This window comes from Epinephelus moara, chromosome 1 (assembly GCF_006386435.1).
Source record: "Epinephelus moara isolate mb chromosome 1, YSFRI_EMoa_1.0, whole genome shotgun sequence".
NCBI classification, from domain to species: domain Eukaryota; kingdom Metazoa; phylum Chordata; class Actinopteri; order Perciformes; family Serranidae; genus Epinephelus; species Epinephelus moara.
Window position 1 is genome coordinate 16,444,567 of NC_065506.1, and position 7,751 is coordinate 16,452,317.

Sequence of the window (7,751 nt, forward strand, 5' to 3'; positions counted from 1 at the left end):
TTACTTTATTTTATTGTATTTTATTGCTCCTATTGCTTTTATTATTTTCATTGCTTTTATTGTTTTTATTGTTGTTATTGCCTCTATTTATTTTTAATTGTTTTATTTATTGCTTCTTTTGCACCTATTGTAACGCACTTTGGTTCACCGAAAGGGTTGTTGTAAAGGGCTGTATAAATAAAGAACATTTACATTTACATTTACATTCACGGGGTGAAATGACGTCTGAAAACCTCTGACGCCCATTATGTAGTTTTTAAGGTGTAGTGCAGGAAAATATGATCCGCTGTGAACACTGTGTATTTTATTTTGAAAATTAACCGGATGTTATATTGTGTTTCTGTGCACGACTTCCTGCTCCGCATGATCTGCTCTGTGCTGAATTGCTGCGTTGTGCTCCGGCGTCCGGCAAAAACAGAAGTCCTGCGTATCTGTTGCGGAGGGCGCTGGAGTGCCGGAGCTGAGACGGAGCCGGAACGCAGCACAGCCGCAGCCGGTGTGGAAACACACACATTGACTAGAATTGAATCCTATCGGCTCCGCTGCCGTGCCGGAGCGGAGACGCAACCAATACGCATCTGGTGGAAATAGGCCGTTAGGCCTACAGTTGGCCTTTAACTTGGATCCACTATAACAACTTACATAGTAACTTAACTCACAATACAATACAGTATCTGCAGGAATTGAAATTGAAATTGTGCAGTCCATCTGACATGGGTCAAGCTAAACATGTGAGGTGGACTGCAGCCTGATTAGCAAAGTCAGAATCCCTCACCAAAAATCAGGGACTCCTAAAGGAAAATCCAGGGTACAGAGAGAACAAGAAGATGCTACAGTGAAGACACAGGTATCATATTAAACTAGAGGACCTAAGGCATCCCTTGGTACCAACCATGTTAAGCTATCTTGTCGGAAAGGGGGCCAAATAATGCTCCAAAGTTACACTAAATTTTGTCGAAGGAAAAGGAATATTGCCCTTCTTCAAAATGGTGTTTTTAAATATTTCTGCATACTGGGGTCCCTAAACTGTCTTGGAATTACATAATTTGGGTATAACTGGTGAGAGTGAGAGTTGACAGCCATATACTCCTCACACTATTTCAGTTCTGCACACAATTTGACCAATTTATGATTAAAATAGCCCTTAAAATTGAATGAATAAATTAAGAATAAAATTGTTCAAACTCTTATCTTATGACTTAATACCTTGCAGTAGTTTCCTCAATCAGTGTTTGATTTGATTGTTCTCCAATCTTTCATTGGACGGCATTTTTTTTCAGCACAGAACATACATATGACTACTCTGCTTTTCAAAATCATAATGGCTGGCATGAGAACATGGTGAGTCATTGTTACAGTCACTGCTGCTGATGTAGTGCCTTTCCTATCAGATAAGGTCACTGAACTGTTCAACTGAACTTACATGTGGGGACACTCAGTGGATTCAGGTACTTACTGCAGTATGTAGAGTGTATCCACAGTGCAGTGCGAGAGTGCAAGAGTGAAACATTGAATTTCCCCTCAGGGGGATTAATAAAGTAAATAAACTTAAACTTCAGCTTAAGGAAAATGAGTCACCTAACACACATAGGACTTACACATTTAAACAGAAATGTTGTGGAACTAAAAATGTATTGGTATTAGTGCATACACAATGTTAACTATAGCTACAATAAGAAGCCAAAGCAGGCCTATATTAAGCAATTACTTAACTCTCATGCTGACATATAGATTTCAACTAGCCTATATACTACACCAGCATAACAGTATTCCTGAAATTCAGTTATGGCTTTTGGTTTCAGTGTGCCACCCCAAGATTGTCAGTGGACCCATCTGGCCACCACTATGAAAACATCACATTACACATGACTAACTTTAGCATTAGGAAACATCGCAGGGTTTCAGCCACACATGTTTGAACCTCAGTCTGACCCAGACTCAGATGAGGAGTCTGTTGTGAACCAAAATAAGTGACTAGCAGATGCATCAGAACTATAAATGTGGTTAGCATCTTTTATCTGTTTATGTTGCTAGCTTGGTTGTGAAACATACAATTAAATCTGCTACAATGTTAAATTGTGTTCACATTGGTCCGATCTAAAAACTGCACACTGTACCATGTTTTCTGTCATAACTTTAACATTGCAAAGGCAAACTCTTGCTGTCTGTACTGACAAGTCTGCCACAACAAACTTTGCACAGATACAAGTCAATATGGTCAAGGTCATTCATTTTAGGGGACATAAACATAAGCAAATCATATTTTTTTGAGTGGAAGATGACTTTAATGTGATTCTATTAGCATACGCTTTACATGACTGGACAATGGAGACAACAAAATGTCTGATTAAATGTGACAAGAGGAAAGATTTGCTTTCTACACAGTTTAACACAAATTAATCAATGCAATTTACAACACCTGCAGTGTTTATTATTGAAAACAGACCGTAGGATATTTCATAAAGCGCTGATTGTACAAACTGGCAGGAACACCAACTCTTTAAAATAAATCAAAGGGTAATCTAAGCCTTACTGCAACAAAAATGGATCCATGTAAGAATTTAATGTATGAGGATGTTTATTTTTATCCTCCCGCTATTATATTGCTGTTCAGGTTGACTGTTGCACAGCCACTGCACTTTCAGAAAACATCTTCATTTAACCATTCTTACTTTCATAAAGTGTGACACAGACTGAACAACACAGGGGTGCATCAAAGGCAGGTGTTCCAGTTATGCATTTAAGTGAAATTAAAATCAGAGGAGCCCTGGATCCGGTGTTTTTTCTGTCTGAAGGACTTGGCGTACACACATGTTGAATCCAGTCCCGCAGGTGGGTCGACTGTAATTGAGAAGTTCAGAGTTAAAATGACGGGCCCTGTGGTAGATGTTTTTAGGTGCTTGTACATTTATTCTTGGTCTCTTTACATGTCATTACAGAGTTAGCTCTCGTGAGTCAGAGAGCATGCTGGGAAATGCTATTCACATCTCTGCTGCTGTTACAAATGAAGGTGTGGTTTTCCTGTACGGTGCACAGAGCTCACTAACGGAAAAACCTGCTCATCTGAAATGGCAAGACAGCATCGTACTGTGTAATGCATTATAATCTTACTGTTTTATTATTGTCATTGTCCATGTTGCCGTATTGTTGAGCAGTGTAAGCAAAAAATGGTGCATTTGTACTTCACACATCACACACTGCCAGCTGTACTTTACTGACTATGTATGAGAATATTACACTATAACTGACATTTGACAGGACCTTAAGCACTCAACATTTTTCAGTTGGCATACATCATTATCATCATACTCATCACTTTTATCTGCATATTTAAAATCGAAGTCTTTATGACCTTCAATATAAAAGAAAAACTACTGTAACAGCACACAGATGGTTATTATCACTTACCAGCAAAACTGTACGCGTGATCGTCAGAGTAAGTGAAGTCCTCACCAGCTGCAGCATTCTGATAACTGAAAAAATGCCAATGAACAACAATAATAATAATAATAAAAAAAAATAAGTCTTAATATTAAGGATTGTAGACACCATAAAACATTTATTCAGATAAAATTCAAGATTATGTATTTTTTCAATAACAGACATCAGTTTCTTTTGCAAATGATCATTTCTCGTGTGGTTTCAAATATTACACCTTTATAATATGGCAAAATAAAGCATATTTTACTTGCTACATTCGTAAAAGTGACACTGAAATAAACATTTATATTAAAATGAATTTATATTCTTACTCTTCTTCCTCCTCGCTGAAAGAGTCTCCTGATAATTAAAAAAAAGAAGATGGTAAAATATATAAAAGAGAGAAACAAATGACTTCATTGTTTTCTATTTTTCTCTTTGTACATGTCATGCTAATCAACAATTAACTATAGTAGTTTTATACAGCACTTTTCTCATGAAAGTCACAAAGTGCTTTGACAATGACCACAAGACATGTTGTAATAAAAAATGATTTGAACAAAACAGAAATAGCAAACTATAAGTAGCTCCTGCTCTTCTTCAGGATATCTATCTTTCAGCCCTCAGAAAAACATGTGAAAACAAATATAGAGATGCCCCTAATGTTTTGTACACCCTCAGATAAGAGGCCTGTTGTTTTTAAACAGACCAGAATGAAGCTAGATTATGTTTTCTAAGTCATCCAAGATAATGCCATTACAAACTCCCCAGAGTATGCCTTTACTGTAATTCTATTTTCAACATACCATATTGTGCTTCCAGATCCTCTCCCTCTGTCTGCACCTGTTGTTCCTCCTCCATGTCTTCATTTGTCTGCTCACTGGATGCACTGTACAAATACACATATCAAGCCCTTAAATCAACTCAGCATTGGCAGATCAGTTTTAATTCAGTGTAAATATCCTGCATCTAAAACATAACTTTGAGCACATATCACTGAACTGACTCTCTGTTTATCTGCTCATAGGTTTGGGAATGCTCTTAATGGTCCAGTGTGAAGTGTTTAGTTTATAATCACCTGAAAATAATAACTGTAGGGTTTTCATTACTTTAGAATGAGCCGCTAATAGCTGCACAGGGAGTGGGTCCTCATCCACCAAGATCGCCATTTTGAACCATCATATTTCTACAGTAGCCCAGGATGGACAAACCAAACACTGGCTTTAGTTGGACAATCTGTGTATTCATTTTGACCACTGTAGCTCACAGCCTCTCCATGACAAGAGCACTGGAAAAAAACTTTTTTAATGTGAAACTGCTTTAGTTAGTGATTTTACTGGTTTGGGTTCATTTGTTCTGGAGAGGAAGAGACCTCTGCTCATAAGTATGCTCCTGGTGAAAATCTCCTGAAAGTTATTTTATGTTAGTGCATTTGCAGGTGCTGGGCTCTCGGCCTGTCTGTTACACATTTGTAACTTGAAAACTTGAAACTAACACTGGGTGAGCTGCCAATTTTTGACGTGCCAATCAGCGTTGGAGAAACACTGATTTCTTATGCGACAGCGCTTTATTCAGTATTTTTCCCAGTTTCCCCTAGTTTGGCCTGTTTTAGAGAGGAAGAGACCTCTGGGGATAATAAGGCTCCTGGTAAAAACCTCCTGAACACTGGAGAAGTTTCAGCTGATTGCAATCTGCAATGCTCACCACTAGATGCCACTAAATCCCCCTAAATTTTACACACTGGACCTGTAAATTCATCAGATAGTACCAATGAGACTCACCATGGATCGCATGAAGCTGAGTAGCCTGCTGAAACAGAAAAAAATCAACAACATAATTCAAAGTAAAACAAATCATGCTTACTTAGTGTGTTTAAGTTAATGATGTGCTTGGTATGACAAGCCAGTGTCATAAAGAATAGAGGTTAAATCCAGATACAACTTAGAGATTTTTTTTTAGTTTGTCAGTCTATGATAGTATAACTTTACTACAAGATATGAACTAAAACTAAAATTGAGAAATTTGCCTTTCGATTGCCCTCCAATAAGCTGACCTTGTTTATTGATCCACCACAGACACAGACCCAGTAATACCGTCAGGATCAGGATTATCCCTCCACAAGAGACAATCACTAGGAGGATCAAACTTGCTAAAAAGCAAAAACACACATGATTAACATCACTATGTCCAAAAGATTTTATCTTACCATTTAAAAGGAGAAAAAATCTTGAAACTAGAAACTATCTGAAGCTCTGACATTTCTTTATTGCATTTTGTAACCATGAGCAGCTGACACCCTCACCTTTGACCTTGAGTAATACTTTGTTATTTCCATAGAGGCTTTTCTCATGCTCTTGGATGCATTTGGATGGCAGCACCACGCAGCTGTAATGACCCGAATCCTTCATGACGGCACCTTTGATGGTGAAAGTCGCCTCCATCTGGGTGACATTAAAAGCTTGCACTTGGAGGATGATTTCATTCCTCCTCAGGTAAGAGTGGATGAGTTGACATTCACCGAGTGTTTCCAGTGTGTCAGAAACAGTACATCTGAAGGCAACGTCATCCCCCTCGCTGACAGTGGACGGCCCAACAACTGAAATATCTGCAGGGAGGAAATTGGCTGTGCAGCAGGAAGGACAGAATGAGTAGGGAGAAATAAAAGTGACATAATGCTTTCACAGGAATTAAAATCCTTACATATAACCAGTATCTGAATGACGTTGTGTCCTCTCTTGGCTACTCTTGAAAGCAAATGATCCCTTGTGGATTGAACGCAGCTGTAGTTTCCGCTGTGATGAGGTCCAACTCTTTGTATGGTGAAGGTGGAATCATATTGACCTTGCTTCTGCTTCTTTTTATCGATCAAGAGGCCATTCTTACATAAATACACATAAACTATGCTCTGTTTCTTGAACGTATATGTGCTGCAGGTTACATAAAGGTCACTGGTCTCACCTATAGTTTTCTGTTGGGCCAGGATCCTTGCAGGTAAAAAATCTGTAACTTTGAGTTGTTGAAACAGAGACAGACATTGAATTGACAAATGATACAGTGCAAAACATATTGAGAATACAACATACAATGTCACAAAAGCTCACCATTAGTTTGGCTTGTAACCTGATTTGCGAGAACACCTTGAATAGAAAAAAAGAGTCATGAATCCTTTCTCCGAATACAACATATTTGCCTTACTTCATTATGAGAACAAACAATTAAATAGTTAAACATATAACTTGTACTTACACAGAAAAATGGTGATTAAATTCATGACTATAAGCAAGGTGACACCCGTCGACTCCACAGCACTTAGTGAAACTCTGTACAGGCATCTTTCAGGTTTTTGTCTACACCCTACACCCACAGACAGCTCAAAAAATAAACATGCAGAAACAATAGCGAACCACTTCCTGTGCATTCTGTGGTGTCCTGTGACATTTGGACACATTTATTCCTAAATTTAACATCATCAGTTCAAAATATGTTAATGCGTGCTTTTACTAAGGCAGGTAAAACTTCTCAAAAGGACACATCAAAAATTATTCACAGATACCTTTAAAAAGCTCCTTCACTTTGTACATCATACAGTATCTGTTGGGCAGATCTCCCGCCCTCCTGCAGATCAGCCATACACGAGTTCTGAGTGAGCTTTAATTAAATTCATTAGCCAGGGGTTTCTTATCAGATGTGACAGAGAGCTAATACAGTATCAGTCTGCGCTTCCCTGCCAGCATTCAATTAAATACGAGCTGGATTTTCTTGTAATCACATAGCTCGCCATCTGCTCTGATTTTTAGTTGAATAATAGGAATCACACAGTGACATATTGAGAGTCAGACCCCATGCAGGATGCTTAGACTCTTTCAGAACTGATAGGAGACTCTGTGTTTTTGGTTGCTTGTACCTAACATAGTGAAAGTGATTTAAGTGTTAATATCCATCAACACATTTCATCCATAACTGCAGCATATATCTTCAAGTACATGTAAGTAATCTGACCCTTAACCCCTGACAGCATCAGACCTGTGGTGTAAGCACTGAGCTCCTATGAGGCAGTGTAGTTAAGTAAGAGCAGAAAATTGTATTTTGGCCAGGAAGAATGGTTAGATGAACAAAAGAGAGCAATCCAATAAGGTCCTTCATCACTTGCACTTGATATTGATTGTGATCCAATAAGCTGAGTTAGCACAGAGGATGTGGAACAGAGTAATAAACAGAGCCTCTGTAGCCCTCTTGAAATTACATCTACATCCCACAGCTTTTGTTTCCAGTCTCACAAATGCTGGTAGTCAGAGAAACCACAGGTACAACAGAGGTCCACCGTACACCTT